The sequence below is a fragment of the Geotrypetes seraphini genome, chromosome 8 (assembly GCF_902459505.1).
Source record: "Geotrypetes seraphini chromosome 8, aGeoSer1.1, whole genome shotgun sequence".
NCBI classification, from domain to species: Eukaryota; Metazoa; Chordata; class Amphibia; order Gymnophiona; family Dermophiidae; genus Geotrypetes; species Geotrypetes seraphini.
In genome coordinates this window covers 163,062,939-163,089,689 of record NC_047091.1, presented here as the reverse complement: position 1 = coordinate 163,089,689, position 26,751 = coordinate 163,062,939, and positions in this window count along the sequence as shown.

Here is a 26,751-nt window from a genome sequence, read left to right as displayed (position 1 = left end):
ACTTTCTTCAGAGTGTGCTGTGAGATCTGCAAGTTTGTCTTTATAAATATAGTGGGTCCTCAAACCTGATTGGCTAGGGCCAAAATTCAAATCTGTGACCAAAGAACTTTCCCGCCAAAATTCAAATTCGTGACCAACGGATTTTCCTGCCTCAATCAGTTCAAGCCCCAGCCGATTAGGTTTGAGGACCCACTATATATACAGACAAACTGCAGACCACACAGCGTACCCTGACGAAAACCACAGCATGTTGGCTGAAACGTTGCTTTTAACTATCCAGATGTGGCAAGATCCGGACAACTGCAACAAATACACTTCTCTCTCTTTATTCGCGAATTCCATATCTACGGATTCTCTTATTCGCAGTTTTAAACCAAAAAAATGCATTTTAATTTTTTAGGCTATTTTAAGCCCTGTAAGTCCGTCCCCCCCTCCCCCCCTTAAGCCTTATTGGTGGTCTAGCGGGTTTTCGGGCTAGGAGCAATCTTCCCATGCTCCTGCCCCGTGCAGATCGATTGTAGGAAATGGCTGCCTTGAGCTCCCGTTGTCTCTCGAGACTATGACGGGAGCTCAAGGCAGCCATTTCCTGTGAGCGATCTGCATGGGGCAGAAGCGTGGGAAGATCGCTCCTGCCCCAAAAACCCGCTATACCACCAGGTAAGGCTTAAGGGGGGGGGGGTTAAAGGGCTTAAAATAGCGGGGGGGGGAAGCAGGGGTTAGGGACAGAACCGGTCCAAATATTATTTGTGGTTTTAATATTCGTGGGCCGACTCTGCCCCTAACCACCGCGAATATGGAGGGGGAAGTGTACAATCTACAGGTTTAATACAAGAAAAGAACTACAATTGTCGGATAGATAGATAATGTAAAACTCTACAAAAATGTTGTAAGGGAATTATTTCTAGGTATCATCTACAACTTTTGGTTCACCTTTAATTTCAAAAATACTATGGGCTCAAAACAATTTAACCAGCTGGAAATGACTCCTGACTGGCTAAATCACTTGTATAGAGCTATCCATTGATACTCAGCGGTACTGCACCTGAATATCACCACAGACCTCTACAGTGAAGGCTGGTTATTTTATGAGTGGGACTATTTTGTGAGTGGATTCTTTGGGAGCAGGAATGAACTCCACTCGTTCCTGCCCTGTGATGCTGCTCCATTTGCAGTGGCTGCCGAGACTTCACACAACAGCCTTGCGAAACTGCCACAGGACTTCCCAGCAGACATTTTGCGACTGGAATCAGCATGGGCAAGAGCAAATTTCCTGCTCGGGCTGGTTCCATTCACAAACTGGCTGCAGGGACGTCTCAGCAGCCATTGCAAATGAAGCAGCCGCACAGGTCGGGTCTTCCTAGATAACTCCAGGGAAAGTGATCACGGGGGAGGGGCGTTGAGAGAGTACCAGTGCTCCCTCTAAGGATTGGTCTGGTGCATACAAATTTTTTTGTGTGTGTATGTGGGCGACAAGTTCTACAAACCAGATTAGCAAGTATTTTTGTGAGTGACCATGTAAAATCTGTGAGTGACGCTCCTAGAATGTATGAACAATTTCTCATGTGCTTCACTTTAGAGCAGGGATCTCAAAGTCCCTCCTTGAGGGCCGCAATCCAGTCGGGTTTTCAGGATTTCCCCAATGAATATGCATTGAAAGCAGTGCATGCACATAGATCTCATGCAAATTCATTGGGGAAATCCTGAAAACCTGACTGGATTGCAGCCCTCAAGGAGGGACTTTGAGACTCCTGCTTTAGAGGGAACATAGAAGGGAACCACCAACAGGGGATGTCAGTACTACTAAGGAGGGGGAGTGTGATGTAGTGGTTAGCGTTACAGCCTCAGCACCCTGAGGTTATGGGTTCAAACCCCATGCTTCTCCTTGTGACCCTGGACAAGTTGCTTAATCCTCCACTGACCCAGGTACATTAGATAGATTGTGAGCCCACCGGGACAGCCAAGGAAAATGCTTGTGATTTGTAACTTGTTCAGAACTCCTTGGAGATGATGAACTAAAAAATAAAATAAATTTGTGGTTGGGGTGGGGGAGGGAGTGATAGTGGGGGTTGGCGTTCATTTACGGTTTCAGTTTCCCCTGAAACTGAGACCTGAACATAAGAATAGCCTTACTGGGTCAGACCAATGGTCCATCTGGCCCAGTATCCCGTCTTCACGGAGGCCAATCCAAATCACAACTACCTGGCGAAATCCCAAATAGTTGCAGCATTTCAGAGCTATGATTGTGATGTCATAATGCCTCATTCCACCAATGCTTAAGAGCCAGCCTCATCAGTGATGTCACAATGGCTTGATTATCCTATACTCGGCACACATAAGAACATAAAAATAGCCATACTGGGTCAGCCCACTATCCCGTCTTCACACAGGCCAATCCAAGTCACAAGTACCTGGCAAAAACCCAAATAGTTTCCGATTTGGTTTTGGCAGGAACTAAAGATCCTGGGTTCAGTCAGGCTCTAGGGGGCTTGTCATAGGTAGAGAGTGGCCACTGAAGTTTTATCTAGTAGTGCAAGTGCTTTATGAGGTGGCAATGACTCCCATGTTAACTTTTTACTGGTACCATGTGCTAATATGAATATTACACAGCATATGGCAAAATATATTTTTTAAATGCCTTTCATTATGACATGTTGAATCTGGGCTTAGTGCATTTTAACACAGGCCTTTCCAGTGCGCTAAGCCCCTATTTTAACACTCTTTAGTAAAAGGGCCCTTGTGTTATTACTTCTTCTGACTGGTTTTTAGTTTACCAAATACACAGTAAACAGTGGCGTGGGGAGGGGAGGGGAGGGCGGTCCAGCCCAGGCACCATCTTGGGGGGGGACCCGGCACATGTCCCCCTCCACTCCTTCCCACCCCTTCCCTCGTACCTCTTAAATTTTCCCAGCGCGAGCAGCATCACAAACTCGTTGCTCGCATCGGTGTCAGCGCTCTCCGACATCCCTTCCGGGTCCCGTGCCTAGGCAGTGACGTCGGAGGGCGAGCAGACACGACCCGGGCAGCAAGTTCATGATGCTGCTTGTGCCAGGTACGTGTGTGCAGCAAGGGGGGAGGGTGGCGAAGAGGGCAGGGGAGGGGCGCCACCTACCCTCGCTATGCCTCTGACAATAAACATAACATAACCAAATTCCAATTGTAGCACAACCTAGAATTAAAGCTACTGCATTTTTTTTTTTTCACATTTTTTACATCTGTTTCGGTGGAGAGAATCAAGCGTAGCCTATTGATCAATCTTTGATATCTTAGAAGCTGTGATATTTCGGTGTCAGGTCAAAAGCGCGCCGGGACAAAGGCGCGCCCAGACAACTGAGCGCAGCGCGGGGGTGTGCGCCGCAGAAAATTACTGTTTACAGGGCTCCGACGGGGGGGCGGGGGGGAACCCCCCCACTTTACTTAATAGAGATCGTGCTGCGTTGTGGGGGGTTTGGGGGCTTGTAACTCCCCACATTTTACTGAAAACTTCACTTTTTCCCTGTTTTTAGGGAAAAAGTTAAGTTTACAGTAAAATGTGGATGGTTACAACCCCCCCAAACCGCCCATAACGCCGGCGCGATCTCTATTAAGTAAACTGGGGGGGCTCCCCCAACAAAACCCCCCCGTCGGATCCCCTAAAACTGTAATTTCCTTCTTGCGCTCAGTTGTCGGCACGCACCTTTGTCTTTCGTGGGGTTGTCTATGAACCGATATTTCAGGAAGTATTCTTTCACAATCAAAGACGAACAACGAAAAAGCATTCAACTTGAAAAGTGCAACGGAGATCAAGTAACGTAAACTAGATTGCATTCTGCAAAATGATTGGCCATTACTTCATCCTCTACAAAAGCCCTTTTCACTGATTTAGGCCCCCTTTTATCAAGCCACATTAGGGTTTTCTGTCGCCAGCCACTGCGGGGAATGCTCCGATGCTCACAATGAGCGGCAGAGCTTTTACCGCAGGGGCCGGCGATTTAAAAAAAAAACCCTAACATGGCTTGATAAAAGGCCATTATAAGATTCTTGATATGTCTTTCTATGATAGAACCAAGTGGTTTGCATGTTACATAAATGTTTAGAATGCTGTTTAAAAATGCTGTGAATGATCTAAGTCAGCGGTCTCAAACATGCGGCCCCCCAGGGACTATTTTGCGGTCCGCAATCTGTCCTCGACTAAAGCAGGGGTCTCCAATCTACTTCCCTTCCAACTGCCCTCCCCCAAGCCACCGTAATTGGGGAACAGGCCAGCGCCCGAGGTCTTGCTTCTCCCTGCCCTCCCCCAAGCCACTACCATCGGGGAACAAGCCGCGCCGAGGTCTTAACTCTCCCTGTTTATCTTCCCCAGCTTGGAGCCAACCAATTCTCGCCACTCAATGTCAATTCTAATGTCGGGGAGGAAGTTTTACTCATGCAAAGTTGTCATTTCTTTAATAAGACATTAACTATTTTTTTCTGCGGCCCTCCAAGTACTACAAATTCAAAATGTGGCCCCACTAAAGGTTCGAGTTTGAGACCACTGATCTAAGTGCTCTTTTATCAAACTGCAGAGATAACTTTGCTAGTAGCCAAAATGCAATAACTTCAGAGCCTCTTTGTTAACTGTTGGGGTCATGCCAACATCTTCTGAGACTGTTTACAAAGAGAAAATGTGTTTACCGTTCATTAGCTGCAGCGCAGATAATGCAGATACATATATCTTTACCTAATAACATTAACAGTTAATATATTATGTTACCTATGTGTTAACTGCAAGGCATAATCCATGTCCATTCCTCAGCCCTCCATTCCACTCTATAGTCAGTGGTCTCCAACCTTTTTCACGTAAAGGGCCTCAGTGTAAATACGAGAAAGCTCTGAGGGCCAGCAAAAGATTTCAAGCTTACATATTCTACTGATTTTGCAAACTGCCTTGACCTACTTCTTCAGACTGGGTACTGAACATTAAAAATTAATACTAATATTGATTCTACAACACTTAAAGGATATATTATAAAAACTCGTTTTATTTTGGATTGTCAACAGCAGCAAATTCCATAAATGAGACACCTGAGTAACACACTTAAGAGATTGCAGTTATTAAATGTTATGTTGTGTTAATCAGGTTTTTTATTCCGCCTTTACCTATTCAGTTCAAGGTTGGATTACATTACAAGAGGTTGGGTCAGTTACCCAAGAAGTTACAATGGACAGTTTGACATGGACATTCAATGGAGTTGCTAGGACTGGTAGATCAGTCCAGTTATTAATGCAGTTAGGCAATAATTACAAATACATACTTACAAGTTTAAATAGGTCATCTTTGGCTCTTCATTATGTCTCAGGAGTTGCACTGGACAGTTTAGAAATGGGCTTTTACAATTACAATTTTGATTACTTCTAGGCTGGCTGCCAGTCTTGGTACAGAAATGCTTTTAAAAGTTTTCTGAACCTAAGATATTGGTCACAAGCTCGTAGTGTAAGTGGTAGTTGGTTCCGGCATTTTGCTAGTTGATATTGGACGGACAAGCTAATTTGCCTTGTAAACTTTATATTGTTGCATGCTGGAAATTTTAATTGGAAAAGATTTCTGGTGGAATATCTGTTGGAGTAGGATGGCCGACTCTGGTAACTAGTCAGGGGCATTCCCTCTCAGGGACTTAAAGGCTGTGATGCCTAATTTAAAACTGGTTATAGGCAGCCAATGTAGTTTCATATAGTAGGGCTATAGATGTTCCGATTTCCATAGTCCATATATGAGTCTTACTGCTGCATTTTTAACTAGTTCTAAACGCGATTGCAATGTTTTAGAGTAGTGTTTTGCAAACTTTTTCGAGCCGGGCCACACTAAACCTAGTGTCCCTGGCTCGAGACACCCAGAAGTGCGCTGGCATCGATGTGGTGATGATCATGTGCATGCGTGACGTAAGTGCGCTGATGTCAACGCATGCACAAAGGCCTTTCAAACGGGCCTTGTGTCGAGAGGACAGAAGGACCGGCAGAGAGAAGGAGAGAAGAGCAGTCGAGAAGAGAGAAGAACTGGAGAGAAGGGCCGGTAGAGAGTAGGAGAGAAGAGCCGGCGAGAAGAGCTGGAGAGAAGTTCCGGCAGAGAGAAGGAGAGAAGAGCCGGTGAGAAGAACTGGAGAGAAGGGCTGGTAGAGAGAAGAGCTGGCGAGAAGAGAGAACTGGAGAGAAGGGCCGGTAGAGAGAAGGAGAGAAGAGCTGGCGAGAAGAGCTGGAGAGAAGTGCCGGCAGAGAGAAAGAGAGAAGAGCCGATGAGAAAAGAGAAGAACTGGAGAGAAGAGCTGGTAGAGAGAAGGAGAGAAGAGCGAAGAACTGGAGAGAAGAGCCGGCGAGAAGAGAGAAGAACTGGAGAGAAGGGCCGGTAGAGAGTGGGAGAGAAGAGCCGGCGAGAAGAGCTGGAGAGAAGTTCCGGCAGAGAGAAGGAGAGAAGAGCCGGTGAGAAGAACTGGAGAGAAGGGCTGGTAGAGAGAAGGAGAGAAGAGCTGGCGAGAAGAGAGAAGAACTGGAGAGAAGAGCCGGTAGAGAGAAGGAGAGAAGAGCTGGCGAGAAGTGCCGGCAGAGGGAAAGAGAGAAGAGCTGGAGAGAAGGGCTGGTAGAGAGAAGGAGAGAAGAGCTGGCGAGAAGAGAGAAGAGCTGGCGAGAAGGGCCGGCAGAGTGGAGAGAAGAGCCGGCGAGAAGAGAGAAGAACTGGAGAGAAGGGCCAGTAGAGAGAAGGAGAGAAGAGCTGGCGAGAAGAGAGAAGAACTGGAGAGAAGGGCCGGTAGAGAGTAGGAGAGAAGAGCCGGCGAGAAGAGCTGGAGAGAAGTTCCGGCAGAGAGAAGGAGAGAAGAGCCGGTGAGAAGAACTGGAGAGAAGGGCTGGTAGAGAGAAGGAGAGAAGAGCTGGCGAGAAGAGAGAAGAACTGGAGAGAAGGGCCGGTAGAGAGAAGGAGAGAAGAGCTGGCGAGAAGAGCTGGAGAGAAGTGCCGGCAGAGAGAAAGAGAGAAGAGCCGGTGAGAAAAGAGAAGAACTGGAGAGAAGGGCTGGTAGAGAGAAGGAGAGAAGAGCGAAGAACTGGAGAGAAGGGCCGGCAGAGAGGAGAGAAGAGCCGGCGAGAAGAGAGAAGAACTGGAGAGAAGGGCCGGTAGAGAGTAGGAGAGAAGAACTGGAGAGAAGGGCTGGTAGAGAGAAGGAGAGAAGAGCTGGCGAGAAGAGAGAAGAACTGGAGAGAAGGGCCGGTAGAGAGAAGGAGAGAAGAGCTGGCGAGAAGAGAGAAGAACTGGAGAGAAGGGCCGGTAGAGAGAAGGAGAGAAGAGCTGGCGAGAAGAGCTGGAGAGAAGTGCCGGCAGAGGGAAAGAGAGAAGAGCCTGTGAGAAAAGAGAAGAACTGGAGAGAAGGGCTGGTAGAGAGAAGGAGAGAAGAGCTGGCGAGAAGAGAGAAGAGCTGGCGAGAAGGGCCGGCAGAGTGGAGAGAAGAGCCGGCGAGAAGAGAGAAGAACTGGAGAGAAGGGCTGGTAGAAAGAAGGAGAGAAGAGCTGGAGAGAAGAGCTAGAGAGAAGGGCCGGTAGAGAGAAGGAGAGAAGGGCCGGTAGAGAGAAGGAGAGAAGAGCCGGCGAGAATAGAGAAGAACTGGAGAGAAGGGCCGGTAGAGAGAAGGAGAGAAGAGCCGGCGAGAAGAGAGAAGGGCTGGCAGAGAGAAGAGGTGCCGGTGTCGGGAAATTGCTTACAGGACGTGCCTCTCTTCAAGAGAGGCACATCCTGTAGACCAGGGGTGCCCATACTTTTTGGGCTTGCGAGCTACTTTTAAAATGACCAAGTCAAAATGATCTACCAACAATAAAATTTAAAAAAAACACAAAGCACACTGTACGCATAGAAAATGTTAATCATCATTCCTATTCCAGTGTTTTTCAAAGAGGTCAAAGCAGATGACTCTATGCACTGTCACCTTACTAACAACCATACAAAAACAGACAAATACCCCCCTCCTTTTTACTAAACCACGATAGCAGTTTTTAGCGCAGGGAGCTGCGCTGAATGCCCAGTGCTGCTCTCGACGCTCATAGGCTCCCTGCGCTAAAAACCTCTATTGCAGTTTAGTAAAACGGGACCATAGTATAAAACATAGACAGCAGATATAAATTCAGATACATTTTGATCACTAAATTTAAAATAAAATCATTTTTCCTACCTTGTCTGGTGATTTCATGAGTCTCTGGTTGCACTTTCTTCTTTTGACTGTGCATCCAGTCTTTCTTCCCTTCTTTTAGCCTGTATGCTTCCTCTCCTCCTGACCTCATTCCCCCCCCCCAACGTTTTATTCCTCTCTCCCTGCCCTCTCTTTCTTTCTCTCTTCATGCCCCCTTTCTTTTTTTCTGTTTCTCTTCTTTCCTTCTGTCTCCCTGCCTGCCCTCTTTCTCCCTCCCTGCCCTCCCCCAAGCCACTGCCGCTGCCATCGGATAACAGGCCCCCAAAGCCGCCCGCCGCCGGCCAAGCTCTCCCTGCTTCGGGCCTACCAGCATTCCTCTCCCCGACGTCAATTCTGCCGTCGGAGAGGAAGTTCCGCTGGCAAGAACTTCCTCTCCGACGGCAGAATTGACGTCAAGGAGAGGAAGGCTGATCGGCCCAAGATCGACCTATTGGGAGAAATGCTGCCGGGTCCTGCCTTTGAGGAAACAGAAAGTAGGCAGGACCTGGCAGCAAGAAGAGTAAATCGCAAGCTTCACTGACCTGTCTCCTGCTTTAGCCCGCGAACGGGGCTCTAACATGTGTGTGCCGGCTTCCCTTCTCTCCCCCCCCTCCCCCCCCACCGACATAACTTCCGGTTTCAGAGGGAAGAGAAGGGAAGCCGGTACAAGCACACTTTAGCCCCCGGAGCATAAATTCTCCAAGCCGGTTTTTTGTTTTTTTTTAATGTTGAGCAGCGGAGGCAGCAGCAGAATTCAGGAGCGGGCCAGTCAAGAGGGGAAAAAAAGAAGAGAAGAAGGGAACCCGCTCTGCGATCGACTGGGGTCGCCTGAGCGAGCGACCTATCGATCGCGATCGACATATTGGGCACCCCTGCTGTAGACAGTCAGCTGTTGCCAGCATCTCTCCTCTTTCCCAGTGTTCCGCAGCATACCTGAAATCGCAGGAGGCACACAGTTTGCAGTGCACTGTTTTAGAGCAAAGATCTAGTGTTACATTACAATAGCCTAGTCGAGATAGGATAGGGATCGTACTAAAATTTGGAAAGCCTCTGTTTCAAAATATTTTCTGACGGATCTTAGCTTTTTCATCGCAAGGAAAGATTGTTTTATTTTTGATTGTACATGTTTCTTCATGGATAGGTGGTTATCAATTTCTACTCCTGAGATTCGGGATTGTAGTTCTAATAGAAAGTAAGCATGGAATAAAATAAAAGCAACTGTTAATGAATGAGTTATTTTGTTATGTACGAGGGGCCACTGAAAATTTTTCAGCTCAACCAAGAAGAGAATGATGGGGAACCATGAAACTTACAAGTTATTCCTCACTTTTCTTAACACTTTTTGTTTCAATGAGGCAAATGCTTCTAGTAAATGGGCCCAAGTATAGGGAAACCAAGCCATTATGACATCACTGATGAGGTTGACTCTTAGGCAATGGTGGAATGAGGCATTATGACATCACAATAGGAGGGGCTGCTGAAAGGTTCTCAGCCCAACCAAGAGAATGATGGGGAGACATGAAACTTACAAGTTATTCCACACTTTTCTTTGCACAGTTCTGGTCGTCGCATCTCCAAAAAAAGATATAGTGGAATTAGAAAAAGGACAACAAAAATGATAAAGGGATGGGAGAACTTCCCTATGAGGAAAGGCTAAAGTGGCTAGGGTTCTTCAGTTTGGAGAAGAGACGGCTCAGGGGTGATATAATAGAGGTCTATAAAATACTGAGTGGAGTGGAAAGGGTAGATGTAAATAGCTTGTTCACTTTTTGCAAAAGTACTAGGAATAGTGGGCATGCAATGAAGATTTAAATCTACTAAGTAGTAGATTTAAAACCAGAGAAAATATTTCTTCACATAACATGTAATTAAACTCTGGAATTTATTGCCAGAGAATGTAGTGAAATCAGTTAGCTTAGCGGGGTTTTAAAAAGATTTAGATAATTTCCTAAAAGAGAAGCCCATAGGCCATTATTGAGATGGCTTGGAGAAATATACTGCTTATTCCTAGGATAAGCAGCATAAAATCTGTTTTCTTACTTGGGATCCTTCTAGGTACTTGGCCACTATTGGAAACAGCATACTGGGCTTGATGGACCTTCCGTCTATCCCAGTATAGCAATTCTTATGTTCTTTTGGTCTATAACAGAGTGCTTCCAATAAGGTGCCTGGAGAGGAGCCTATTTTATAATGCAGCCTAAGGGCCAGATTCTGTATAGGATGCCCAGTCTGAGCAGCTGCCTAAGTGGCTTTTGAGAATTGCACACTGGCATCCTATATAGAATTGCATCTGTCCTAATGGACAGACGCCTAATCCCGCCTAACTCCACCTAACTACCCCGATTCTCTAACCAGTGTCCATATCACAGGCACCAGTTAGAGAATCATGTTGCCGCTAAGCTTATCGCCACAAGGGAATCTCCTTGCAGCAATCAGTTTAGCAGCTGCAGTCACAGCAGGGAACCCGTCTACCCCCTCCCCCCATGAGACATCAATGAACAGGAGGGATGCCCACTCCCTCCTGCCTATGGTACCATCATCCCCCGAATCCCTCAAACATCCTCTTGCCACCCCCTAAATGCCCCACCCCCCCTACCTTTCTCTGATGGCTGGCAAGAGGAATGCCCACCAAGAGCTAAACACGTACATCTACCAAATACACAAACATTCAATGTCTTCTTGAGATAGGATAAAGCCTGCAATGCTGTTCATCTCCTTCGTACAAGGCCTCATGCTCTACACATTCAGGCCCAGATCCTACAAATGGTATGGTCATTTAAAATCAATTATTTTCTCATTTAAAAAATGGAGACACCTCTTGCAACAGTGCTTTTCTTCCAACTACAAAGGCACCTAAGGTTACAGAAGGCCTGGTTAACACCAGAAGGGACCTTAGACACCCTTAGGCACCTCCATAGTCATGATTCACATCAAAGAGAGACGCCAGAAATGGAGGCCTTTAAAACCCTTGCCTACATTTCTGGTGCCTATCTTTGACGTGGTTGCGATTATCGAAAAGGCGTCGCTTTTTTAGGTGGCTGCCGTGAACGGTACCTTTTTGAGAATCTGGTCCTCAATGTCCTAATGTGCTCAGTGCAGCTTGAGGCCTTGTTGCAATGAGTTGAACAGCATCACAGGCTTTATTCTATGTCAAGAAGACATTGAATGCTTGAGTGTTTAGAACGCCATTGGTAGATGGCTACACCAAATTAGCTATTAACAATGTGTGTTAAATTTGAGTTATTTTCCACAATAAAGTGCAGATATTGAAGGTTCATTGTTTGGACAATTTCCTGGAGGAAAAGTCCATAGACAGTTATTGAGAAAGACATGGGGGAAGCCACTGCTTGCCCTGGATCAGTAACATGGAATATTGCTACTCCTTGGGTTTTGCCCAGGAACTAGTGACCTGGATTGGCCACCTTGAGAATGGGCTACTGGGCTTGATGGACCATTGGCCTGACCCAGTGAGGTTATTCTTATGTTCTTAGAATGTTTTCGTATTATTTTGTGGTTGTAACATTGTTTTAATGTAGTCTCTCATAGATCGGTGCTGGGGCCAATCCTGTTCAGTATGTATGTGAGCGACATTGCCGAAGGGTTAGAAGGAAAGGTTTGCCTTTTTGCAGATGATACCAAGATTTGTAACAGAGTAGACACCAAGAAGGGATAGAAAACATGATAAAGGATCTGCAAAAGTTAGAGGAATGGTCTAATATCTGGCAACTAAAATTTAATTCCAAAAAATACAGAGTAATGAATTTGGGGATTAGAAATTGGAAGGAGCCGTATGTGCTGGGAGGTGAGAGGCATGGATGGGGACCTTGGGGTGATAGTATCTGAAAATCTACAGGCAAAGAAACAATGCGACAAGACAGTGGCTACTGGCAGGAGGATGCTAGGCTGTATAGAGAGAGGTGTAACCAGTAGAAGAAAAAGATATTGATGCCCCTGCACAGGTTATTGGTGAGGCCCCACTTGGAGTATTGTGTTCAATTTTGGAGACCATATCTGGCAAAGGACATAAGAAAACTTGAAGTGGTCCAGAGAAAGGTGATGAAAATTGGAGGAGGTTTGCTCCAAAAGATGTATGAGGAGAGACTAGAAGCCTTGAATATGTATACTCTAGAGCACATGGGTCTGGCCGTTTTATGTGACTCACGGCAGTGCTCCCGAACTTCCCCTTCTCACAGCCCAGCATATCTTCCCTCCTGCGTCGGGCCGATGTCACCGTCATGCTGAAAAATCTGCTGGCCTTGGATTCAGCAATGTTGTCTGTGGCTCCCCTTCCTGCTTTCCATCTGCCGTGGTCCACCCTAGCGGAAACAGGAAGTTGTGCATCATTGGAGACAGACCATGGCAGATGGAAAGCAGGAAGTGGTGCTGTGGATAACATTGCTGACTCACTGCCGCGGTTGGCAGATTTGTCAGCTTGACAGCGATATCGGACTGGCGCAGGAAAGAACAGGTGCTGGACTGTGAGGAGAGAAGGATTGGTGCGGGATGGAAGACATGCTGGGCTGTGAAGAGAGAGTGACCGGCGCAGGAGGGAAGACATGCTGCGCTGTGATGAGAGAGAGATAAAGGGAGAGAGGTTGAAGCTGAGATGATGTGAAGGAAGAGGGAGATACTTGAAGAGAGAACTGTTGGGAAGAGAAAGGGAGAAATGGTGGACCTAGGGGGTGGGAGGCAGGCAGACAGACAGGGGGCGAGATAGGATGGGAGACAGTTGGGAAGAGAAAGGGAGAGAAGTTGGATCTGGGGATGGAAGGGAAATGTTAGGCCTGGGGCTGGAAGAGAGAGAGAGATGCAGCATCTCTTTTTTTTCTGTTCCATCGCATTGTTCTGCATCAAGGGGGAGGGAAGAAGATCAACAGAAAAGAGAGGTAGCAAAATGTTGGACCAAGGGGAGAGATAAGGAGAGATGTGGTAATGGAGAGTAGATAGAAGGAAATAGGAATCTGGGAAAGGAGTGAGATGGGAAATGGGAGACCTAGGGACTGAGAGGAGATGGAGAATTGAGAGGTAGCTGAAAATTTAAAAAGAAGGGTGAGAAAGAGGGCAAGATTTGAGTGGACAGAGACAAAAAAGAAAAGAAAAAGTAAAGAAAGCTGAATGGGAAAAATCAATATGTTGGAGACAGGAATAAGGAAGTAATGGAACAAGAGAGAAGAGGAGAAAAAATGGACAGCAGACACTGAAGATAGACAAAAAGCAGAAAGAGAAACTGGGACCAAGATGATGGAAAAGCAAAATGACCAGATAACAAAAGGTAGAAAAAATAATTTTATTTTCTATTTTGTGATTACAATATGTCAGATTTGAAATGTGTCTCCTTTCAGAGCTGGTGTTAGACAGCAAGTGTGAATTAGGACCTAAAAGAGAGAGGAAAAGTCTTTTTTATTTATTTTGTTTATACCACAGAGCCGGCATGAGGTTGAAGAGGTTGTATCCCTAAACTTCTACTAAGACTAAGTATCTTAATAAAAAATTTGGCCCGCAACTTAGCCTGTGGTTTAGATTTCATCCCCTTATGTGATTTGAGTTTGACACCCCATAGAAACATAGAATATGACGGCAGAAAAGGGCCACGGCCCAACAAGTCTGACCACTCTAATGACCCACCCCCCCTAAGTTCTTCCTTTAAGTGATCCCACTTGCTTATCCCATTTTTTCTTAAAATCTGCTGGCCTCAATTACCTGCAGTGGAAGATCATTCCAATGATAAACTACCCTTTCGGTGAAGAAATACTTCCTGGTGTCACTATGAAATCTCCCACCCCTGATTTTCAATGGATGCCCTCTTGTTGCCGTAGGTCTTTTATGGAAAAAGATATCTTCTTCTACCTCAATACGGCCCATGACATATTTGAACGTCTCAATCATGTCTCCCCTCTCTCTGCGTTCCTCGAGTGAGTATAGCTGCAATTTACCCAGCCATTCCTCATACAGGAGATCCTTGAGTCCTGAGACCATCCTGGTGGCCATTCGCTGAACTGACTCAACTCTCAGCACATCTTTTTGATAATGTGGCCTCCAGAATTGTATACAATATTCCAGATGAGATCTCACCATGGATCTGTACAATGGCATTATAACTTCGGGCTTCCGGCTGAGGAAACTTCTTCGGATACAACCCATCATTTGTCTAGCCTTGGATGAAGCTTTCTCCACTTGATTGGCAGTCTTCATATTTTCACTAATGATCACTCCTAAGTCCCGTTCTGCTGTTCTTGCTAAGGTCTCACCATTTAGGGTGTAAGTTCTGCATGGATTTCTGCTGCCAAGGTGCACGACCTTATACTTTTTGGCATTAAAACTTAGTTGCCAAGTTGTAGACCAATGTTCCAGTAAGAGTAGGTCCTGTGCCATACTGTCGGGTACTGTGCTTTCGCCTACTATGTTGCATAGTTTAGCGTCATCGACGAACAATGTAATTTTACCTCGAAGCCCCTGAGCCAGGTCCCTTATGAAGATATTAAATAAGATCGGACCCAAGACCGAGCCCTGCAGCACTCCACTGATCACTTCCGAAGTTTCGGAGAGAGTACCATTTACCACCAGCCTCTGAAGTCTACCTCTGAGCCAGTCTTTAACCCATGAAGTCAATGTATCTCCTAATCCCATCGAACTCATCTTGCCCTATAGGAAAGGAAGGACAGGGGAGATATGATCCAGATATTCAAATACTTGAAAGGTATTAGCGTAGAACAAATCTTTTCCAGAGAAAGAAAAATGGTAAAACCAGAGGGCATAATTTGAGGTTGAGGGGTGGTAGATTCAAGAGTAATGTTAAGAAATTCTTCTTTACGGAGAGGGTGGTTGATGTGTGGAATGCTCTCCCGAGGGAGGTGGTGGAGAAGAAAATGGTGAAAGAGTTCAAACAAGTGTAGGATAAACACCGAGGATCTCTAATCAGAAAATAATGGGTATATGTTGAAGGAACTAAGGTCAATACTGGGCAGGCTTGCATTCAGTTGAGGACGGGCTGGGGAGGTCTTCAATGGCTGGGCTGGTTTGGATGGACTGGAGTGAGCTTTGACTGAGATTCCAGTAGATAGAACCAAAGCACACTCCTGGGCAGAGCTCTGGGTTTCTGAGCCAGAAATATCTAAGAAAAAGGACCATTTAAATTAAATTATCAATTTATAAAGCATGTACGGTTGGGCAGACGGGATGGACCATTCAGATTTTTATCTGCCATCATTTACTATGTTACTATTGTCACCTGCCGGGGTCCCGGGAAGCTTGTGGAAGACCACCGACAGGCGGCAGCACGACCCTGGCGTGGCTCCCAAAGTGGAAGACCTCACTGGTGTCCCAATACTTTGGGCTTCGCTAAAATAAAGCACAGCGAGCCAAGTCAAATCAAAAACAATGTTCAAAGTTTAATTTGTCACCAAAACACAATGATTAGAAAACCAAAAATCATATAAGGAAGCACTAGCGTACACTCTTCCTTTGGTTCCAAAAAGAAACACAAAAAAACCCAGATTTCTATCTTTCAAACAGTTCAATGGAAGAACAGCAGTTCTTAGGTTAGGTAAGTTCACAGTCCAGGTTCTAGGGGCTCCACCCCGCACTGAACCACAGTCTCAGCAAGAGAACACAAAATTAGTCCCAAAAAGTAAAAGTCCTTAAGAATACTCTTGAGTCCTGGACTTTTAATCATATAATCTGGTTTCTTCACCAGGCACTTAAATTTCACATTGTAAAACAAACTTCAATCATGAAAAGAAAAAATAAAACATTATTGCAGGCTCTAGTCATTCCAGCAACAATCCGTTTCCAGTCTTTCCCACTGTTGGGCAACAGAATTGCTGGTTCCCCTTTTTATTACATAGCTTTAACAAGCTCCCTCTGAATCCCACCCTTAGGTCTTCGGGGCTCCAACCCCAATTCTGTAAGTCCTTTGAACTTAAATAGGTAACTGGGAAACTGCTTCACCAGCCAGCAAACTTCCTTCAGTTTCTCTGGGCTTTTGGCACAGCTGGAGTGCAGCAACGTAATCAGTGCTGGTGCAGCACTGCTCTGAGCTTGGCTTTGCACACCAAACAAAAATAGTTTTTATCAATTTTCACAACTATATTCTTATACACCCCCGTACCTCTAGTACTTAGTGAGAGGCTGCCCAGCTCACATCCATGGCTTCCTCGTTGTCAGCTTCAGGCATGGACCATTCAGCCGTGTCCATGTTTTCTGGCATACCCAGCTGCTCTGCTGGCTCCTGAGGAATGGAATCCTCACACTCCATGGGTTCCTGAGCGAGGTCTGGCTTTTGCCTGGCCCAGAGAACCTTCTCTGCCAGGTCCTCGTGTGCAGCCTGTCTTACTGCCTTGGAGAGCTGCTTAAGAGTCTTTGGGCCACACTCTGTACTAGGTGTTTGTGTGCCTAGCTTTCGTGCTCTTGGGCTCCCCCCCCCCCCAGGTTGTTGGGCAGAATACCACTGGGAGCCTGATTAAACCTCTTAGTGTAGCTGAGGTTTTTACTGGGCCGTGAAGCTAACTTGTATTCTGGCTCCTGATCAGGTTCAGATGGCTCAGGATAGGCAGCTCTGCTTTCAGTATCCCCTGCCTGTTCATTCTTGATCACAGCCTGGTCTCGGGCACAGGGTTTAGGCTGGGGTTTCCCTCGGACATGACCGTCTCGGGGAGCGGAAATGTCACACTATGTTCTAAGGAACTCAACCCCTCTTGTTATAATAAGCATATTGGAGACTCTAATTTTATTTCTGTACTGATTTATTGTTCTTTTTTTAATAAAACAGACTTGACATAAAACGTCTTTTTATCAATGTATCATTGCTGAATGTGAAAACAAAAGTTATAGCTATAATACCAAGAAATTTGCTCCATTAAACAAAAATAATAGCAAATTAAACAAAAATGGAGCTTTATGTAATCAGTGACTTTGAAGGGCCCCAGGATGGACTTAAATTTTTTTTTTTTTTTTTAATTATTAATTTCTGATCAAGCACAATCGAATTAATGGGAAAAACTTCCATTCACACAGTTTTGCAAACTTTAGGATTTTCTGGATCACCCTAGCCAACTTTGTCATGGGAGCTGTCCAGACCACAGTGCTGAACAGCAGTGCATGATACCATAAATCAGGAGTGTCCAATGTCGGTCCTCGAGGGCCGCAATCCAGTCGGGTTTTCAGGATTTCCCCAATGAATATGCATGAGATCTATGTGCATGCACTGCTTTCAATGCATATTCTTTGGGGAAATCCTGAAAACCCGACTGGATTGCGGCCCTCGAGGACCGACATTGGACACCCCTGCCATAAATAGTCTGGCTAGTATTCAGCTGGTAGTGGACAGTGTGTGTGTGAAGGGGGGGGATAAATGTTGAACTGTTGGCAATTTGGGGGCCATATCCGGGCATCAGCATTGAATATCCAACTCTTCAAAATTATTAATTTTTGTAACTTTACCCCCTTACTCCCTTCGTATTCAGTTTTGTCGGTGTGTCTTCGTCCAATCCTTTTTTTAACTAAATTTTTAAATTCTTTGAATTTTATTGTAATTCGCTTAGTAAATTATGAATAAGCAATTTATTAAATTTCTAATAAAACTTGAAAAACTTGAAAACATGTGATCACTGCCAAAACCTTTTTTTTGGCCTTATATGGAAGGCTGACTCTAGCTAGAGTACCATGGGACTACCACTAGAGCTCATGACAGCCATTTTCTACTGGGTACCACTAGGGGCCGGAGCAAATGATTTTTGCTTCTTCCTGACTTACCCCATTGAACCATCATGGAGCCAGAAGTAGACCCTGAGGACCTACAGGTAGGTAGGTAAGTGAGAAGAGCCGGGAAGGCAGGGACTGATATCTGAGAAGGGTGCATGCTATTGTTGGAATATGCTGGGAGGAGGGGCTTGGAATCAGGGGTGGGTGCTATTGGTGGAAGGTGCTAAGATGGTGGATCTGGTATTGAGGGTGTGTAATATTAAGGGAAGATGCCAGGAGGGGTGTAGGACTCTTTTGGAGGGGATATGGGAGAAAGGGGAGCTGAACCACTGCTTTGGCTGCCATTCGAAAGCTATGTTGGTGCCATTTGATACTCAGTGCTGGCACCCTCATAGCTACATGCAGAGAAGAGGTAGGAGTTAGACCAAAGGTAGTAGAAGAGGAGGTGCAGACCAAAGTTAGGACTGTTATTTTTGCAGTTCTGTTTGGTCACTTAGTTATGTGGGTGCCAGCAGTACATAATACTGGCACCCACACTGTAGCTACTGACTCCTCCCCAGTTCTACCTCCAAAATGTCTTCTCCTGCTCAGTTTTCAAAATGGCAATATTCAGCAGCACTACTCAGTTAAATCACTTTGAATAATGACCAGAGTCATTTTTCGTGGTCGAGGGGAGTGTGTGATGCAGTGGTTAGAGCTACAGCCTGTGGTTGTGGGTTCAAATCCCTCACTGCTCCTTGTGACCCTGGGCAAGTCACTTAATCTCCCCTATTGCCCCAGGGACACTAGATAGAGTTTGAGCCCACCGGGACAAATAGGGAAATATGATAAAGTGCCAGAATGTAAAACCACTTAGGATATAAGTGATATCTAAATAATAATCAGTTTATATGCTGCAAGGCCGTAAAGTTCTATGCGGTTTACAATAATTAAAAAAAAAAAAAAAAAAACAATAAAAGAAGTTGAATAGAACTAAAAAAGTTAAAAGCCAATAATTAGAGACACTAAAATAATCAAAATAGTGCATAATAAAATTTTTACAAATTAGCTGCCTAAATACTATGAAAACAGGTATAAGCTTTTAGATGTCTTCTAAATTCCCCATAAGTGTCAGTAAGCAAAAGCAATCATTCTAAATTGTTATCTGTTGAGATATATTGCCCCCCAAAAGAGAATTTAAAGGGTAAATGTTCCAGATTTATCATTAGGAAGGGTGCCTCGGAAACCACTTACTTTATATATTATCTTCATCATTGACAGAATCCAAAACAATAATGCCATGGTCTGTTTTTTGCTTTGCAGAGATGACAGAACAGTTGCAAGAATACTGGAAGCAAAAGTCATTCTCTAGCTTCCAAATTTCCTGTGTTCTCTTTAAATCCCTTTCACTCACTTTTGCAGCCCTTACTGGTTTTTAACCAAAAGCAAGAACAGAAAGACCTGTAGAAAAAAAAAAACCCAAGAGGAATGTTTTCTTTAAAGGTGATCTGCAAAATTGTTATTTCAGTAGTGGTTCACACAGTGCTGTCCCTTTAATTTCAAGGTGTAATATCTGAGAAAAGAGCAGAAAAAAATGGATGACTGCACTAATGCAAATAACCATGCTTCCATTGCACACGGTGGTTCTGTAAGGGCCGTTCCCTTCAAATTCAGGTTCACGATAGAACATCACCTTGTCATCCACCGCTGTGCATTGCCTCTCATAGGCTTTGTATATTCATTTAACTCACTGACATGCAGTTCACTTCAGGATTAGTAAGTGCATTTGGCTGTCATGTTTAATTGCTGACAGGTAAAAGCCTTCCTTTGTCCTTCTAAGTTTCAATTTACATAACTGCTGTGGGCGAGTGAAAGCACAAACAGGAACAAGTCTGTGCTTTTCTGGACTGCAAAGTAGACCACCTAAAGTGGTGGCTCTCAAGCCAGTTCCTATAGCCCCAAAACATGTATTCATAAGAATATACATATCAAAAAAGATGTAGCGGAATTGGACAGGTAATCAGAGATTAAAGGAGTCAAGGTTTTTGGTCAATCTTTGATTTTTAAGTTTTCTCAACTTTGGAATGATCTTCCATTTCTTTTAAAGAGTTCTGGCTCATTTCAATTTATTTTGTAAATCTTTAAAAACCACTTTATTTGCTAAACACTTTGAAAATTAATCTTCTGAAACTTAGTCTTATTCTTTATGGTTTTTATTTGTTAAATTAACTATTGCAAACCAAGTTGAGCTTTCTTGGATTGATGTCTCAGTATATAAAGCCAAGTTTAGATTAGATTAGATTAGATTAGATTAGATGAAAGACTGAGAAGATTAGGGTTCCTTGGAAAAGAGACAGCTGAGGAGGGATATGATAGAGATCTGTAAAATCTTGAGTTGAGTGGAATGGATAACCATAAAGCAATTGTTTACTCTTTCAAAAACTAGTAAGGGGCAGGCCATGAGGTTGCATAGTAAAACCGCTAGGGGTGAGTAACCTTGAAAGAGACCTGGGAGTGATGGTAGACACATCATTGAAGGCGTCGGCGCAGTGCGCCACAGCCTCAAGGAAGGCAAACAGAATGTTGGGCATCATTAAAAAGGGTATCACGACCAGGACGAAGGAAGTCATCCTGCCACTGTATCGTGCAATGGTGCGCCCGCACTTGGAGTACTGTGTCCAGTATTGGTCGCCGTACCTCAAGAAGGACATGGCGGTACTTGAGAGAGTCCAGAGAAGAGCAACTAAGCTAATAAAGGGTATGGAAGACCTCTCATATACTGACAGACTGAAGAAGCTGGGGCTTTTCTCCCTGGAAAAGCGGAGACTTAGAGGAGACATGATAGAAACCTTCAAGATCATGAAGGTCATAGAAAGAGTAGACAGGGACAGATTTTTCAAATTACGGGGAACCACAAGTACAAGGGGGCACTCAGAGAAATTGAAAGGGGAAAGGTTTAGAACAAACGCCAGGAAATTCTTTTTCACTCAGAGGGTGGTGGATATATGGAACGCGCTACCGGAGGATGTGATAAGCAGAAGCATGCTACAGGGCTTCAAACAAGGTCTGGACAGGTACCTGGAGGACAAAGGAATTGAGGGGTACAGATAGGAGTAGAGGTAGGTAATAATTAGAGGATTAGAGGCAGTTACAAAATTAGTCAGGGACACTGTTCAGGCAATTAGGCCTGATGGGCCGCCGCGGGAACGGACCGCTGGGCAGGATGGACCTCTGGTCTGCCTCAGCGGAGGCAACTTCTTATGTTCTTATGTAAAACATGTTAAATATATTTTCACTGAATACATAGTTATGTTCTGGAACTTCAGTTGTTGCGGATGGAGGTGGTAAAAGCAGTTAGCATAGCTGGGTTAAAAAAAAAAAAAAGTTTGGACTAATTCCTGGAGGTAAAGTAATAAATCATTGTTAAAATAGTCCTGGGGGAAAGCCCCTGCTCATTCCTAATACTCAGTAGCATGAAATCTTTCTTGGGATTCTGCCATATAACTGTGACCTGCTTGGCCACTGTTGGAAGTAGAATACTGGACTAGAAGAAGCTTTAGGCTGATCAAGTATAGCAATTCCTGGCTTTTCTCAAAAATGTAAGCCTCTCTCAAACTTAAGTATCAAAAACTCTTATATCTGGCATCCCAAGTCCTCTAAATATTCTTCACACTTCTACCTCTAACCCTTTGTTGTAGTTCCTTCCTATTTCATCTACTGTAAACCGCGCTGAGCTCTACGAACGTGGAGATGATGCGGTATACAAACCTAAGGATTAGATTAGATTAGATTAGATTCTTGTGCACAGAATACAGCTGAGAACTATAATTTACTTTAAAGCACCATAATTGTTTGGGTTCATGAGAATTTGGTTTGAGAACCATGGTGTTAGAATCAACTCATGCCATAGTATTTTCACCAATAAGAATTTAGGTTGGTAGCATGAAATAAATGAGTCAGATAAGGTAACGTTGCATGATTGTTCTATAACAGTTGTGAATCCCCTTATGATCTGTAATTCATTGAATTTTAAGGTGTTTTTTAAATTTATAACATTTTATTGAAGGAATCAAATAAATATACAATAATATAATACAAAGATATATTCATTACAATTAAATTCACAATAATAATAGTTCCATACATATTTCTATCATTCCCCCAAAATATATTTCCATATGACCTAATCCATTCTGTTCTGCACCCCCCCTTGATCCCTTCCCTTTCCCCCTAACCTTCCCCCTCATTCTTTTTATTGTTCAAACATTTTATTAAAGGAATAGAGTAAAAATATATATAAATTATACAGAAAAATATTCTTTACAAATAATAAATAATTCACAATGTTAAAATTCTAATCCATATATTATATAAAATTCTATCATTCCTTCAAACATTTTATATAATAAACCATAATCCCCCCCCCCATCCATTCCCCCATTTCCTCCCTTCCATCCCATAATCAATTCCCTCTCCCCGGATGAAAGTTGACAAAAATAAAGAAAAATAAAGACATAGAAACATAGAAAGATGACGGCAGAAAAGGGCCAAGGCCCATCAAGTCTGCCCACTCTATAGACCCTCCCCTTAAGATTAGCCAATGTTTTGCCCTGACCCACGTAGGGATCCCACATGGGCGTCCCATTTATTCTTAAAATCTGGCACGCTGCTGGCCTCGATTACCTGTACTGGAAGCTTGTTCCATTGATCAATCACTCGCTCCGTGAAGAAATACTTCCTGGTGTCGCCGTGAAATTTCCTGCCCTTGAGTTTGAGCGGGTGCCCCCTTGTGGTTGAGGGGCCTCTGAGAAGGAAAATGTTATCTTCCACTTCTATACGTCCGGTAACGTATTTAAACGTCTCAATCATGTCTCCCCTCTCCCTGCGTTCCTCGAGAGTGTAGAGCTGCAAATTGTTTAGTCTTGCTTCGTACAAGAGACCTTTAAGCCCTGAGACCATTCTGGTGGCCATCCTTTGGACCGACTCGACCCTCTGCACGTCTTTGCGGTAATGTGGCTTCCAGAATTGCACGCAGTATTCCAGATGAGGTCTCACCATGGTCCTGTACAATGGCATTATGACAGCAGGCTTTCTGCTGACGAAACTTCTACGGATGCAACCCAGCATCTGCTTTGCCCTTGAGGAAGCCTTCTCCACCTGATTGGCAGATTTCATGTCTGCACTAAGACCAGCCCAGCCCAGTGGCTTAATGGCAGTGCTGGAGAATCTGGGTGAGATTCTCAAACTAGATCACTGCTCCCCACATTAGCTGAACATGTGGCAGAGAAACCAATGATTGCAGTGATCCAGAAGGCACCCTCAGCCATAGCCTCCCATTGACAACTCTCATTTCAATTACTGAGATAACTGAGCCTGAAGAGGATTTTTTTTTTTTAAAAAAGAAAAATTCTTGGGCAGTTACGAATGAAAATTCATCGTGTTGCAGTTTAACAAAGGCAATGCCAGTTGATCAGGAGAAAAATGCTGAGCCAAAATAAAATTTAGAACTTCCCCATTGGTCACAAATGGTATGAAAGGCTGACAAAGAACCTACTGATATTATTTCTTGAAATATTAGAACCGGTGCATCACAGATTGTGGATTCACACATCGACAAGCTTCTGGGCAACAGCTCAGGTCACTAATCCTGAAGGGCAAAGGAATGAGAAGATAATTGTTCTACACAGCAGCATGCGGATATAAAAAACGTGTCCAATTTGGACTGTGGCACAAAAGCAGCAGGAGAATTTTGAGCTGGCAGAGTGGCAAAGTACAATGATACTGAGTATCTAAGCAAATTTTGAAGTAAGTTTCAGCAGAAGCCAACCTTGCGTTCTGCACGCCTTAAATCTGTCCAAACACAGCCAATATTCCAGCACAAAGAACCCAAGTACCTTGTGTTTTTGAACACGAACCGGTTGTATGGCTTTAGTGTTTTGAACCACTGCTTGCAAGCAAACAATATAATACCTGTTCTGACAGGCATGTGGGATCGCTTAGGAAGAGGAGGAAATAGTGGATGGTGCGGATGGGCAGACTAGACGGGCCACATGGCCTTTAGCTGCCATCATGTTTCTATGTTTCTAAATATCCAGGTTAACAAAGTTGAAAATGGATTAACTGAGACCCGGAAAGTGCAAAATATTATTATCAAGGATGTCACCGGCTTGTTTCTATGGGGTCCTTTTATCAAGCTGCGGTAGGGGTTGAACGCACGTAATACCGCACGTTAAACCGCCTGCCGCGCTAGCCACTAACGCCTGCATTGAGCAGGCGTTAGTTTTTTAGCCGGCCGAGGGGGTTAGAGCGTGATGAAATGTCCGACGCGCTAGCCCCGCTATGTTTCTAGTCCCCAATTGCAGAAAATGTAAATCGTCCCGTTACTATAATTTCAGGATCTGCCTTTCGTTCCATTTTCTGACATCATCCTGTTCCTTTCTGTTCTAAAGAGATCAGACAAAAGTAATTAATGCTAACAGTAATTAATAGAATTAGAATTGCGCAACAGAGTGCAGTTTAAGATTCTTGCGATTATCCATCAGACATTGTGTCACGCGTCTCCAAAAATTATACAAGAATTCTTGGAAATTTATAAAACCGAGAAGAGAGCTTAGATCTGTAAATGGGATGAGATGAAGGGCTCCTTTTACAAAACTGCGCTAGCGGTTTTAGCACGCACGCCAGACGTTAACACCAGCATTGAGCTGGCGTTAGTTCTAGCCACTTAGCATGGGTTTAGCGCGCGCTAAAATTCTGCGTGCGCTAAAAACGCTATCGCAGCTTTGCAAAAGGAGCCCTAAGTTTGGAGGGAAGAATGTGGATTATGCATGTCAGGATTGGAGTATCAATGATGTCTATGGCTGGTGTAGAACTATGGAATGTCCTGCCTGGCATCCTACGATTCTGTATTGGGAGGGTACATTTTAAGAAATTATTTGCTAATGCCTTTCTATGCTAATGCTTATTCCATTTGAAAATATCTTCTTCAGAATACTCTGACAGTAATGTATGATTTAAAGCTTGCTTGCTTTTCTGAATTGTTGGAATTTGACTTATTTTGCCTATATTTGTGGATTGGTTTTGTCATCTACCATGGAATGGATCGTTTGATTTAATGCCTTTTTGCTTCCTTAATTGTTGAAATCTGATTTGACTTGATATATGCCGAATGGTTAGACAGGCTGGGGCTCTTTACCCTAGAAAAGCGGAGACTGAGAGGGGACATGATACAGACTTATAAAATCATGAAAGGCATAGAGAAGGTGGAGAGGGACAGATTCTTTAGACTAGCAGGGGCAACTAAAACAAGAGGTCACTCAGAAAAACTGAGAGGAGACAGATTCAAAACGAATGCAAGAAAGTTCTTCTTCACTCAACGGGTGGTAGACACCTGGAACGCGCTTCCCGGAGAGGTGATAAGCCAGAGTACAATTCTGGGGTTCAAAAAGGGACTGGATGACTTCCTGGAAGTGAAGGGAATAACGGGGTACAGATAGAGGTTTACCTCATAGGACACTGAGCAAATAGGGTATGGACTTTTTAGGTTAGGTAGGGAACATTTTCAGGTCATGGACCTGGAGGGCTGCCGCGGGAGCGGACTGCCGGGCGTGATGGAACCCTGGTCTGACCCGGCAGAGGCAATGCTTATGTTCTTATGTTATATTGACATTTTATATTGAGTGGATGTTAATGATGTTGTCTAGCTATGTCTAAATTATATGTGTTAATTGCACGGAAATAAGATTTTATGTATGTGATATGGTTCATAGACAACCCCGCGAAAGAAAAAGGTGCGCGCCGACAACTGAGCGCAAGACGGAGGCGCGCGCCGAAGAAAATTACAGTTTTTAGGGGCTCAGACGGGGGTTTTTGTTGGGGAGCCCCCCCCAGTTTACTTAATAGAGATCACGCCGGCGTTGTGGGGGGTTTGGGGGGTTGTAACCCTCCACATTTTACTGTAAACTTAACTTTTTCCCTAAAAACAGGGAAAAAGTGAAGTTTTCAGTAAAATGTGGGGGGTTGCAACCCCCCAAACCCCCCACAACGCCCCCACAACGCGGCGCGATCTCTATTAAGTAAAGTGGGGAGGTTCCCCCCCACGCCTCCCCCGTTGGAGCCCTAAAAACAGTAATTTTCTGCGGCACGCACCTCCGCGCTGCGCTCAATTGTCTGCACGCGCCTTTGTCCCGGCACGCTTTTGACCTGACACCATGTGATATATAAACCACATAGTTCTATGCGGTATATAAATTTTTTAATAAATAAAATTTAAGATAGTGTTCAGCCTAATATTTAAAGGTCAAATTGTGCAAATATGAATGGCAGGAAACTGTGATGAACATCTTTTATTTGAAGTTCTCTTTTAGGTAGAGTTTCAGTCCTTGTCTCGCCTACGTGGTTTTTTTTTTAACTTTTAATATCTTTCAAGCAAACTCTGTTACCAGTGCTATCATTATTATTATTTATTGTTTCTGTAATGCTAGAAGATATATGAAGCTCTGTACACAGACAGGTAAGAGAGACTGTCTTAATCTAATCTAATCAAGATTTCTTAATCACACTTCTCCAGAATAGGTTCAAGGTGATTTACAATATAAGAAGCCCATGCAACATCATGGGGAAAAGTTACATCACATTAGAACATAAGAATAGCCTTACTGGGTCAGACCAATGGTCCATATAGCCCAGTATTCTGTTTTCCACAGTAGCCAATCACAAGTCACAAGTACCTGGCAGAAACCCAAACAGTAGCAACATTCCGGAACCCTAAAGAGTATCAAGATTCCATGCAGAATCTCAAAGAATAGCAAGATTCTGGAATCCCAAACAGTAGCCACATTCCAGAACCCTAAAGAGTATCAAGATTCCATGCAGAATCTCAAAGAATAGCAAGATTCTGGAATCCCAAACAGTA